The sequence below is a fragment of the Balaenoptera ricei genome, chromosome 15 (assembly GCF_028023285.1).
Source record: "Balaenoptera ricei isolate mBalRic1 chromosome 15, mBalRic1.hap2, whole genome shotgun sequence".
Lineage (NCBI taxonomy): Eukaryota > Metazoa > Chordata > Mammalia > Artiodactyla > Balaenopteridae > Balaenoptera > Balaenoptera ricei.
This window is the reverse complement of record NC_082653.1, coordinates 64518030-64531797: the sequence shown is the minus strand read 5'-3', so window position 1 is coordinate 64531797 and position 13768 is coordinate 64518030. Positions and strand designations below refer to the sequence as shown.

General features: G+C 44.8%; 1 long non-coding RNA gene across 1 annotated transcript in view; it reads left to right on the top strand.

Moving 5' to 3' along the window:
- The window catches only part of LOC132348429 (uncharacterized), a 58756-nt gene extending 45412 nt beyond the window's left edge, over positions 1–13344 (top strand). The window contains exon 3 of the long non-coding RNA XR_009497469.1: positions 13185–13344. This is a non-coding gene — a long non-coding RNA (uncharacterized LOC132348429). The remainder of the gene's footprint in view (positions 1–13184) is intronic.
- The last annotated feature ends 424 nt before the right edge of the window (positions 13345–13768 follow it).

Below are 13768 nucleotides of genomic sequence, written 5' to 3'. Positions count from 1 at the left end.
CTAAGATTTTGTAAAAATGGAAAGAATTACAGTAATACCTATTTCAGAGGGTTATTTTAAGAATTAAACGAGCTAAAATGGATTAGTTCATTTAATCATGTGTCATCTAGTGACTGACATTAAAAAAAAATGAGATTTTCTTTCATTCTCTTTTTCTCACCTTCAAGGACTACCATGTTACTTGGCAGGACCAATTGCAAAGATGCTCTATAGAGCCCCTGGGACGAGTCACAAAGGGCCTGATCTTTTATGGACACATCCCCATACTTTGACTTGATGCCTAAAATTCTACCATTAGAGCTATATCGCTGCCACTTTTCACAGCTGTAGGCTTGGAGTAGGGCATGACAGATCAGGAGAGTGGATGTGGAAAGACCAGGTGGGAAGTTGTTAGTGACAATTTCAGGCCAACCCTGAGCAGGAGAGAGGTAGCACGGCTCAAAGACCCACCACCCATGGGTTTGCTATTACTACACATATAGTTAGAAAGGCTGTATCCCCTTGGTGGGGCATCCTAGGTGCAGGCTGCCCATCTGAATTTAAAATGAATTCAGTTTAGCCTTGTGTAATTGCTTATTTGATTCCTGATGATGACATGCAGTTAGGAAGAAAACTGACATTCTGTCATTTCTGTTCCAATAAACCAAACTCCGACAAGTTTCCTCTTAGGTACTTTGTGGCAACCGGCCCACCTGCTCTTCTTCTATAGAGAAATTAGTGAGCACGGGGTGCTTGGAAATATAGAATCCCAGGCCCGGTGCCTTTTTAGAGAGTCTGAAATGGAAGAAGAACATAGGTAGTCAGGAGTATATGCCTGAACTTCCTTTTTCCTGGCAAATACAATAGACCTCCTTTTGGAAAGTACTTAATATGGCTTCCTGCTTTAGAAATATGAATTTTCTCACTTGTTACCCAAAGATCATTTATGTTCAAGGTCATTTTTTTAAAATTTCAAACAATTTAGGAGTCTGGAGACATCCCCAGTAAGTCATAAAAGGCCTCACAGTTCCAAACACAGGAAATGTTTTTGTTATCTCATGGCTACCCAATGCCCTCTTTGTCCAAGTCTGTATATGACCACTGCATTCTGAACGATGTCTGCAAAACTGTGAGAAAGGGGAGCCCATTCAAGCTAAGGAGAGACCAATCAGGTGAATGGGATGGGACTTGACAAAGGTTCTCAGAACGTGATTGAAGGGTCAGTGAGAGCCTTGAGTCTTATTGATGAAAGAATAAAATCCACAGGAGCGTAAATGGAGGGCTCAAATGTCAATACCAATGGAAACTGAGCCTTCCATGCATCTTGGATAGATGTGATTTAGATGATAAGCCCATGATATGGTGAGAAAAATGTGAGTATTAAGCCATTTCTTGGGGTTTAGATTTGTCTTTCTTTATCACAATGTCACACTGAGACTGGACTAAAGGTAGCCTGGTTTAATCTGCGTTGTACACCGCTCCACCCTTTGCTCACTGGGCTCCCATCATGCCGGACTTCTTGCACGGCCTTGAGCATCATGCTTCCTCTTCCTACAAGTTCTTCCCTTAGCTTGGGTTCCAGGCTCTGCCCCTCCTTCTCTTATACACACACACACACACACACACACACACCACATCATTTACTCTCACTCATCTTTCTCATCTCAGATCAAATATTTATATCTGGAGAGATTTTTCTGACTCTCCCTGATCTGGCTCAGTGTCCTTTTTCATACATTCCTGTGCCTCCCTTGTCACTCTTATACGAATGGTGTATTCAGTAGGCTTATGCATTTTTTCCCCACCTTTTGATGAGCAGCTCCATGAAAATAAAGGCCAGGGCTGTACCTCCATGCACTGAACAAAGGCATCTAGCCCAGGGCACAGCTGGGGGCTGCAGGCTATGGATCCTCTGCTGGCCTGGTAGGCCTTGGCTATCATGATCACTGCACATCCCCAGCACCTAGCACAGTGCCTGGTGCAGAGCAGGCCCCCAGGAAATGTGGATTGATGGACGCTGTCTGGCTGGGCCCCGGCACCATCCAGCATTGACATAGGTTGGAAGAGCCTCCTCGAAGGCAGCACCTCCTATCAGCATGGAGTTCACACTGGCCAGCCATCAGCCCAGCTGCAATCTCAGTAAGTCAAGACACTGGGCACCATCTCCTAGGGACTGGCCATTGGCCGCCTGGGAGCCCAGTGAGAGTTAAGGGCTGTGGCAGTCTGATCTCAGAGCTCTCAAATGCAATTGGTGAAAGAAGTCATTCCTCCTCTCTTCCTCTGTAGGTAGAGGTTGAAAGTCACACCTGGTTTCTAGGGCTCTGTCTCCTTGTGCCCCTAAGTAAATGATAAGATCACCTCTCTAAGCCTTCATCTCTTCCTCTGTAAAATGGGTGTGATAGGAATAGTCCCTACCGCCCAATGTAAATGTGAGAATGTAGAGCATTTAATGCACTAATATAGTGTGTAACACATGGTGTGTGTGTGCATACATATATATATATGTATATGTATGCACACACATTATATTCTATAACTATAATATACATGTAATATATAATATAAATATAAGGTATACATATATGTTAAGAAGCCTCTTCTCATAAAGGCCCCCGATCAAGCCAAAAGGAAACCCCTGGAATTAGGCAGTGAGGACAACATCCCCAGCTAGGCTGTCTTGATTGTTTTACTTGCACTCCTGCCCAGGCTTGCTAGCTCGCATGAGGTTATCCACCTTCTAGACACACAGCCAGAAGAGTTGTCATTGACGACAGAAGAAGGAAAGGAGAACAAGGGATATTTGTATGCCATCTTAAGGAGACAGAGGCACTCCTTGTTCTCAGCACTAGAATTGTTCCCAATGTCGCTAGAGAGACCCAGAGCTCACGGTTGTGATGCGACAAGGAGAGGTCCCATGGGCAAGGAGTCAGGTCCCCTGACCAGAGCCATTCCCTATTGATCTGTTTTACAGGTTGGTGTTCAGGGTCAGTTCTTGTTTGGGGGAAAAGAGAACTCTTCTGTTAATGAGTAAAAACATACAAGTTAGATGGATGCTTATTGCTACGTACAAGAATTAGATGCTATGTGTACAAAACCACTTTGGCTGTCTGTACGTGAGAAGTTAGCTATAGAAAGGCAGATCTAATTATACTGGATGCCAGCTTAAAGCTGGGAAATAAAATTAGGAGAAATCTCCACTTGAGAATCTTGCTTGTACATGCGAGTGTTTGGGTTAAACAAGAGTGTGAATGTGCTTGCCTAGTCATTCATTCCTCTCATAAATACTCCCTGGGGCCCTCTATGTGCTCAGTACTCTGCTAGGCTCCGGGGGGAATACAGAATAATAAGATTGAATCATTTCATAAAAATGGCTAAATCTTAGTGGGGGAGAGAAAATATTTAAACTATTAGTGACAATATGATTTCTGCATTCAACTAATATTGCTGAGCACCACCTACATACCAGGAATTATCCTAGGTACTGGGGACCCAGCAGCAAACAAAACATAAAAACTCCTCTTCTGGTGGAACTTATGTTCTAGTTGGGGGGAAGGCACCATAAAAGATAAGCAAATAAATGTGCAATTTATACTGGTTAGTAATGAGTGCTTTTACTAATAAAGCAGAGTAAAGAGATGGAGAGTGATGGGAAGGGGCTGCTACTTCAAACTGGGTGGTCAGGAAAGGTTTTTCAAAAGAGATGACATTTGGGCCAAGAGCTGAAGCTGAATCAAGTGAGGTGGTGAATCATGTCAGTTTCAAGGGACGTGAACTTCAGGCAGGAGGGAATGGATGAGCAAAGCCCTGAGGAGGATGGTACCTGGCGTGTTCAAAAAGCAGTGGAGAGGTCAGTGTGGCTGGAACCAAGGGAGCAGTGGGGAGAGTGGCAGGGCCAGATCATGCAATGTGACCTGTAACTGCATAGCCTTCAAAAGGAAGCAAATATCAGCAACAAAAGAAAAGTTAACTCTGAAAAACAGAAGCGAAAACAAAACCCAGCTGCTACAGTAATGAAATTGGGCAAGCAAACCCTACAGTATTTTATGACCATGCCTTGTTATACCTGAGGCACACTCAGTAAGATGGTTCCGGGGCTGATGATAGCTGGAGATGCTGGGGACTCCCTGTTATTTCAACTGAATGGGAGGAGTCAGGGAACAGGATGGGGTTCTGTCCAGCAAGCCACCCCTAGAGGACACCCCTTCCTCTTTTTGACTGCCCAGCACCTTCCTATGTTTGGGGAAGTTCCCTGCTATAAGTTCCTACCTTTTACAACAGAAGCCAGATGCCCCCTTTCCCAGCCTCCCTTGCAGCTAGAGTGAAAGCATGGTTTCCACCAATCAGATTGCTTGTTCCAGACTTTGCTTAGAAGCTGGTACTGCCCATAACGGCAGCAGCTGTCATCCAGCTTCCAGGGGCATCAGTGGTCGATGGTGTAGTAGAACGTCCAGGGGGCTGACGTTGCAAGGTCCGTAGGGCCCACTATGGGGTCGGTGATGCCGCTGCTGCACCAGTTTTGCAGTGTGAGTTTAGGGATTGTTCCTGGTGGAGCCTCAAAGCCTGGTTCTCTCCACTGGTATTAGTTTCCTATTGCTGTTGTAACAAATGACCACAATCTTGGTGGATTAAAACAACAGAAATTTATTCTCTCACAGTTCCGGAGGCCAGAAGTTCAAAATCAAGGTGTTGGCAGGGCCAAGCTCCCTCCGTAGGCTCTAGGGGAGAATTGGGTCTTTGCTTCTTCCAGCTTCTGGTGGCTGTTGGCAATCCTTGACTTATGGCCCCATCACTCCAATCTGCCTCTTTGGTCATGTGGTCTTACCTTTTCTCTGTGTCTTCACTTCCAGTTGTGTCAAATCTCTGCTTTGTTCTTGTAAGAACACTTGTCATTGGATTTAGGGCCCACCTGGATAATCCAGAATGATCTTATCTCAAGATCCTTAACTTAATTGCATCTGCAAAGACTTTTCCCAAATCAGGTCACATTCACGGATTTCAGGGATTAGAACATGGGTGTGTCTTTTTGCAGGCCACCATTCAATCCACTGTACCACCTCCTGGAGATCCTGTGAGCTCACAAATAACCTTTTATATTTATTTATTTTTAAAATTTTTTAACATCTTTATTGGAGTATAATTGCTTTACAATGGTGTGTTAGTTTCTGTTGTATAACAAAATGAATCAACTATACATATACATATACCCCCATATCCTCTCCCTCTTGTGTCTCCCTCCCACCCTCCCTATCTCACCCCTCTAGGTGGTCACAAAGCACTGAGCTGATCTCCCTCTGCTATGCAGGTGCTTCCCACTAGCTATCTGTTTTACATTTGGTAGTGTATATATGTCCATGCCACTCTTTCGCTTCGTCCCAGCTTACCCTTCCCCCTCCCCGTGTCCTCAAGACCATTCTCTATGTCTGCATCTTTATTCCTGTCCTGTCCCTAGGTTCTTCAGAACCTTTTTTTTTTTTTTTTTAGATTCCATCTATATGTGTTAGCATACGGTATTTGTTTTTCTCTTTCTGAATTACTTCACTCTGTATGACAGAATCTAGGTCCATCCACCTCACCACAAATAACTCAATTTCATTTCTTTTTATTGCTGAGTAATATTCTTTTCGGCTCACACCAGCCTGAATTGGTTCCTGTTGCTTGAAAACCAGAAACTGGGCTCTGACATCGCCCTATCTGAATTTCCATTCTGTGTCCCCAGCTGGGAAGAGGTGTCTGGCATGCAGTCCTGCTTGGGGTCCCAAGCCTGAGACTCTGGTCTCCGCAGGCATGGATGACGCCTGGCCTTCCTGTCTGCTCACTTTGAATCCTGCCTCCCCACAGAGGAAGGAAATGCTTGTGTCAGCAGCTCTGTGACTGAGACATTTCCTTCTAGGCTAAAGCATATCTCCTGGCTGTATGAGGTTGGGATGCAGACCCCGCTACAGAAAGGAGGGCTAGGTGGTTAGCCTCACCACATCAGCTATTTATGGGCTTGGTTAAAAAATAAAAACCAGATCAAACTCACCCACAAAAACTTACGGAACAAGCACAAACCCTTAGAATGCTTCTGAGGAGACAGCAGTGTCTTCTCACCTCTCCGTGTTCTATCGCCCTGACTTCTCAGCAAGCATCAGCCTTTGTCAGCTCGTGGGGTGAGAATGGAGTCTCTCCAAGGGAAACTTTCCATGAATATCTGGAGCCCATTTTAAGGAAGAAAATAACTTGACAAACAGGAGAAGCAATATAGCCTGATGTTTACACACTTGGGCTCAGGAGCCAGAGGGATGTTGAAACCTGAAACCTGGTACCACCTCTTACTGGCTATGTGGCCCTGAGAACGTTATTCACCTCTCTGTGCCTCGGTTTTCTCACCCCTGGAGAATATTAACATCTACCTGGTTTTTTGTTGTCGCCGTTTTTTTTGTTTTTGCTTTTGTGAGGATTAAATAGATTCAGTAAAGTTCCTAGTTTAGCACTGACACATGTGAACGTGTGAAAACATCTTCAGTCGTTTTGCCTCTATTGTCACCCCTCTCATCTGATAACCTCATCTTGATTTGGTTACCTGTGGATGTACTGCCTCTTCTTCTGTTGTGAGCGCTGTATCCTACAGTGCCTGGCACATGAGAGGTGTTTTGTGAATTCTGAGTGAATAAAGCTGTGTTGTTTCGATGGGTGTGTAATCTGTGTTTGATGGACCATAAGGTGACAAGACTCGATGGATCATCTTGGACACATATCCTAGAGCCTTATTTCTCTGCCTTCATTCTATCTCCAATGGCGATAACCGCAGTCTCCACCTGAAGCTCACAGTACCAGCAACCTCACCATTTCTGGGAGTCTCTGGGGGAACGTCTGGCCTATTCTCACAAGCCTAGTTTGCTTGGCCATCCTGCGAAGCCAGCCTTTTTCTTTCTGCTCTGCACTGCCCGCTGTGGGTGAGGGGGCGAGGACACCATTAGCGTCAAGGGTGATGAGATGGCATTGGAACCACAATGCCACTCACTCCAAAAGTCCCTGTCGAAACAAATACTGCTAAGCCCACCAGTGACCATAGGTGCACTCAGTGTCCCCAGAAATTTCACTGAAACAACGCTTTTGGTTTTGACCTCCTCTTTTACTGCAGCCTGTGCTTTTTAGCATTCAGGCAAGAGTCCCTAGGGTTCAAGACGGACTGGTCTGAATTGCAAGACCTGTGCTGGGTTCTATCTTGTCCTTCCTTCCAGTTCTGGGACTAAGGTCTTGGTAATTAACAGTCAAGGCTTTGGCGGTGGGGTGTGCATGTGTGTCATACAACAGGGGTTTAAATATTGGCTCCACCATATACTAGTTCTGTGACCCTGGCTAAGTCACATAATCTTTTTAAGCCTGAGTTTTATTATCTGCAAAGTGGGAGGAATAATTATACTTCCTCACAAGGAAAATTAAGGATTAAATGAAATAATGATTGCACAGCCTGGTATACACTAAGGACTAAATAAATGCCATCATATTCATTTCCTTAGGTGAATTATTTGCCTAGTGGCTCTACTGTTTTATATGCAAATAATGCCTTTTGGTTGATCTGCCACATCTACCAAATATTTGGAGATGAAGGGGAAGTGAAGTGGTGGCACAGAAGATGGGGAAAGAGACTTTCTAACATCTCAGAGGAATAAAATAGTAACTGTCAGAAACATGATAACACTATAAAAATCAGCTAGAGAACCAGCTCTGTGGATTATGAAATGTAGAGCATGGGACAAATGCATTGTAAGTGCTAAAAGCCTGGACTCTGGAACTCAACAAGTGAGTTTTAACTACAGTTTTGTCAGTTATTAACAGATGTTCTTGGGCAAGTTTCTTCATCTTGTGTGCTTCAGTTTTCCCATCTTAAATGGGGATGATAGCACCTATATCATAGGATTGCTATGGGAATTAAATAAGTTAATTCATGTCAAGCCCTCAAAGCAGTATCTGACACATAATAATTAACTGATAAATATTAACTATTAGTATTAATTCTACAACTAATTAATTAAGAAAAGAAAATTTAAAAAAAGAAATCCGTAAGTGCTACTCTGTGTATAGATCTGTTCGTACAATGTCCAAATGATCTAAGCTCCTTCAAATATTTCGGTCAACTAGATGCCCAGATATGCAGAAATTCTAGGATAAACCACCTAAAACGATTGCTCTTTGTATAAACTCATGTACAAAGAGCTTACATGCTGAGCTGGATTTTTTTGTTGTTGTTCTTGGCATGCACATGTATTTGTTGCAGAGAATTTTCTACTTTAAAAGGCTTATGAAATACACTCACAGACATAGAAAACCAGTTTATGGCTACCAAAGGGGAAAGAGGGTGGAGGGATAAATTAGGAGTTTGGATTAAAATATACACAGTACTATAAATAAAATAGATAACCAACAAGGACTTACTGTGTAGTACAGGGAACTATACTCAATATCTTGTAATAACCCATAAGGGAAAAGAGTCTTAAAAAGAATAGATATAGGGACTTCCCTGGTGGCGCAGTGGTTAAGAATCTGCCTGCCAATGCAGGGCACAAGGGTTTGATCCCTGGTCCAAGAAGATCCCACATGCCGCGGAGCAACTAAGCCCAGGTGCCACAGCTACTGAGCCTGCGCTCTAGAACCTGCGAGCCACAACTACTGAGCCTGTGCACCACAACTACTGAAGCCCACGCGTCCTAGAGCCTGCACGCCACAACTACTGAAGGCTGTGTGCTCTAGGGCCCGTGTGCCGCAACTAGTGAGCTCGTGTGCTGCAACTACTGAAGCCCACGCGTCTAGAGCCCGTGCTCTGCAACAACAGAAGCCACAGCAATGAGAAGCCTGTGCACCGCAATGCAGAGTAGCCCCTGCTCGCCACAACTAGGGAAAGCCCGCGCACAGCAACAAACACCCAACACAGCCAAAAAAAAAAAAAAATAGATATATATTTATATGTATAACTGAATCACTTTGCTGTACACCTGAAACAAACACAACATTGTAAATCAGCTATATTTAAATAAAAATTAAAAAAAAAGAAATCTTGGGTTAAAACAAGAATGCAAAAATATAATCAAAAAAATGCTCATAGAAGTGGAAGATTTGGCAGACTGTCCATGAAACCTTATTGTGCCCACTCCCAAGACCTGGAAGTCTAATTGGCAACAGTGTAATTGGCATTTCATGGAATGGTCAAGGAGGTGAAGAAGGTTCTCAGGGGGTGCTGGGTTGCAAGCCAAAGAAACTGACTCAAATCAGTCTAAGCTTGTTCAGAAGTATTCAAAGGTACCTCCTACAACACATCTGGGCTCAAGGGTCTAGAACCAGGAATTGGACATATCAGGGTCTAAGGCTGCTCTGTTCTCTCTCCTCATTCTGGAGCTGCATTCTCCCTCCTCTCTGCTGCTCTCAACTAATCTTTTTTTTTTTTCCCTTGCTGTGCAGAGCAGCCTTCTACGCCTCTCCTGCCCACAATCCAAATGTGGCCACCCCACTTTTTCTTCATTTTCTCTCAGTTCTAGTTTCCATAAATGACCAGCAAAGACAACGAAGTACAACTCCAAATTCCCAGGGGAGAATCCGATTGGCCCATTTTGTGCCCTCTTGTCCAATCATCTATGCTTGGGGTCAAAGTCCCATATCACAAACATGGCTGCAGGAGCTGACCCCTGAGGGGTGGGGTAGATATCAGGTCCCAGGGGTGTGAGCTGGATATGGGCCCTAAAAGGCATCTTCAATACACAAAGCAGGAAAAGAGGACAAACACCTGCAGTGATTGACAATGACTTGGGCTTTGGAAGGACCACTTGACAAGGATCCATGTCAGAATCTTCTAGGGCAATAAGCTTGCCAGTGGCCAGTTCAGTCAGTCCCCCCGTTGCCTGCCTCCTGGTGTCTAAGACTCAGGAAAGGACCAGGTGGATTTGCAGGTGCACTGTGCCCTGCCCAACCCTCTCTGCACTCCCCAAAGAGCCAGCTTCTTTCCCTGCACCAGAGTCTTTGCCCACACCCTCCCCCTTGCCTCCAACACTTTGTCCTGTGGCCCCTCCCCCTACACGTTCGCAAAGCTGGCTCCTCATCATCCTTCAGGGCTCACCTTAAAGTCACCCTCCACACCCTTTTTGATCTTCTTCACCTTTATACATACCCTATAAATTCCCTTCATAGAATAATCATAATCTGAATTAAATGCTTATGATAATAGTAGCAAACACTCAGACGATGTTTCCTATGTGTTGGATATTTCCATAACAGCTTTGTACGTGTGAATTCAATCCATCAACACATCTAAATCTGTGAAGTAGGCAGTCCTACTATCCCTCCTTTCACAAGTGAAGAAACTGAGGCACAGAATTGTTAGGTAACTTGCCCAATATCCTCCAGCAAGCAACTAGCTCCAAAGTCTGAAACCTTAACCCCTGCTTCCTCTTGACTACAGTGTTCCACTGTTTATAGGTTGGATTACTTATTCATCATCTGTCTACTCAATTATATGCTCTGCACAGTCAAGGGCTGTATTGATTGTGCCCACTCTATCTTTATCACTTATCAGAATGCCTCACACTAAAAATTTATTTGCAAAACGAATAAATGAAGGGACATGGGAAAGCAAGAATGCGTTAATTCCTTTCAAAAAGAAAGACCCAAGATGCGTGTCTGCATGATAACAGGGAATCAGGTAAGATCACTCTTCCAAGACTTTAAGGGGGTGTATATAGGATTAAACAGGTGGGCCCTTCTAGAAATAGCACCAGGGGAGGACTGAGAGATGAGATTCCTCTCATATAAAGGCTGTCTTTCTGCTGCTATCATCTTTATCCTGTGCTCCTATCTCACCCAGCCTCAGATTGCCAATCTGAGCTTAATGGAACTGCTTCCATGCTGTCAGAGGTGGGAGCAGCCGGCATTAATAAATGGAGAGCTCTCCAGCAAAGCAGGGAATAGAGATGAGCGTGATGTCCCAAGCTTAGAGCTCAGGCATGGGACGCTGATGGTGACCTCCCTTCTCCCCGACTGTTCATGGCAGGAATAATACAGAGGTTGGGGGTGGAGGAAATGGACAGGGCTCTGGGGAGGGGGCTCTAACCTCAAAATATATTCAGAATCCGATTCCTTTCCATCACCTTCATCACTACCAGCTGGGCCACAACCACCAGCATCCCCCACCTGGATTCCTGCTCTGGCTTCCTAATGGTCTCCCTGCTTCCAATCACCCCCCATCCAATATCTTCTCCACCAGAGGTTGGAGCCACCCTGTTAGAACCTACCTCTGATCATGTCCCTCCTCTGCTCAGAACCCTCCCGTGGTACCCTCAGCACTCAGAGCAAAAGGCAAGGTTTCTACAATGGCCTGCGAGGCCCTACATGATCGTGATCTGGCTCCTTTCACCACTGTGACCTCGTCCCCTGCTCCTCTCTGGTGTCCTTGATGTCCATGGAATACATCAGTCACGCCTCCGCCCAAGGCCTTTGCTCCAGCTGTTCCCTCTGCCTGCAATGCTTTCCCCCCAGAGATCTGCTTCCCTAAACCGCTCACCTGAGTCTTTGTTCTCACTGAAGCCTACTCATCCATGCCATAGGAGTTAACATCACAGCCTGACACCCCTTTGCCCCATGCCTGAACCCCCTTCCCTATCTGCTACCCATAGCACTTATCACTTTCTAACATGCCTCACCATTTACTTATTTATTTATTATATTTATTTATTTTGTTTTCTGGCTCTCATACTCAAATCAAACTTCACGAGAGCATCTTTGTATGCCGTGTGCACTGATGAGTCCCAAGCATCCAGGACAATGCCTAGCACATAAAGGCCCTGTATAAGTCACTGGGCACCGATGGCATGAAGAGCTGCTGACATCCACTCATGTGTTGAAGGCTTACTATGCACCTGGCACGGTGCTCAGCGCATTCCAGGGGTTACCTCATGTTACCCTCAGGGCTGAATGGAACTGAAACCCCTTTCCATGGCCCATGGGGTCCTTCACGATCTGGTCCTGCCTCCCTCTCCTGCCATTCTCCTCCTTGCTCATCAGCTTCAGCCGTTCCACGCTGGCCTCCTCTGCTCCCCACACGCATGGGACACAGCCTGGCCTCAGGGGCTTCGTATCTGCTATTTCCTCCACTAGAAACATTCTTCTTTAGAACTTCACATGACCTGCTTGTCCCTCACTTTATTTGGGTCTTGGCTCAAGTATCACCTCATCAGTAAGGTCTTTGCTGACTACTTTATTTAAAATAGCACCCCTATCACCCAGTCTCCTTTCTCTGCCTTTTTACTTTTTATAGCACTTATTATATCAACATTAAGTTATATGTTGATTAATTTCTTTCTTTCCTCACTAGACTTTCAGCCCCCAATAAGGGTAGAGGGAGATCCACTCATTGCTGAGGCCCTGATATCCAGAACCGTGTCTGGCACAGAGGGGGCGCTCAGTAGATCCTGTTGAATGAAAGGCAGGCTCCACAATCATCTTCAGTCTTAGATGAGAATCTGGAGGCCGAGAAGGGTTGAGTAACTCCCTAGGTCATATAGCTAATAGAGAGATAGGAAGAACTAATGTCCTGATGATATTTTTCTTCTAAAGTATCCTAAGAACCCTGCTCAGTTCTTGTATATGGTGGGTGATTGATACAGTAATAAATAAGTTCTTGAAAAGCATGAAGTGTGGATCAGCTTTCATATTCAAAGTCTGGGACACTTGCAGACTGTAAACTCCTGGAGGGCAGGGATTGTGTGCATCTGGGCAAGTGACTTGACTTTTCTCGGCCCCAGGTTGCTCATGTCCAGTAATAGCTGACTTAAGGATTAAATGAATTAATGCATGCAACATGTTTAGCATAGTATCTGGTGTCATAAGGCATAAAAATCTCTAGCTTTTATCATTATGAATTGTCTTCATACCCCTCCATGTGGTACAGTACTTAGCACATAGCAGGCACCCCAGGAATATTTGCTGTGGTTCAAGTCTTTGAAAACCACGCACGAGGGGCCGTATTACTGTTGAAAGGTATCTGCTGCCTCTTCCCCATCATACCTCCCTGCCCCAGGAGGATCACACTTCTCTGACACTTTGGTCTTGGTCTTGGCCATGTGACTTGTTTGAGTCAGCAAAATATGAGCAGAAGTGACATGGGCCTCTTCTCTTCCAAGGAAGAAGTTTTAAGAGCCATTGTGTGGTTCACGCTGATCTCATTTTGTCTTTGACAGGAGACCAGCAACATCCCAGAGGCTGCTCCAGAGACTAAACTTTGACCCCGGAATTGAAGACAACTTGACACAGAGTCCGATCTGACCTGTGATGAGAGCTGACATGAAACATGAGCAAGAAATAAACCTCTGCTGCTCTGAGGCGCTGAGATTTAGGGCTCATTTGTTACTGCAGCTTACCCATGCCTATCCTCATGGATGCACTGTGGCAATTGTGGTTATAGTACCATCTCTGGATTCTACATGTTTTTGAACAAAATGCATTTACATGAGCACAACCCTGTCGATAGAACAGAATGGTGGAGCATGATGGGATTGAGAGTATTCCAGCCTGGGCAGGAGAACCACAGTGGCCAGGGCAGCCAGAGGCAGCATATCAGTAGTCCTGGTGGTGGAGGGTGGGAGGCAGGGGATATTAATGAGCCTGGAGGTAAGTAAGCTAAGTAACTTTTTTTGTTTCCCCAAATCACTAACTTTCATAGTTATTTCTCACATGGTATGGTAAGCACAATGTTATCTCTCACATGGTAGGTATATGTATAATATATGTGTATATATTTAGTTTTATATAAATAAATATAAAT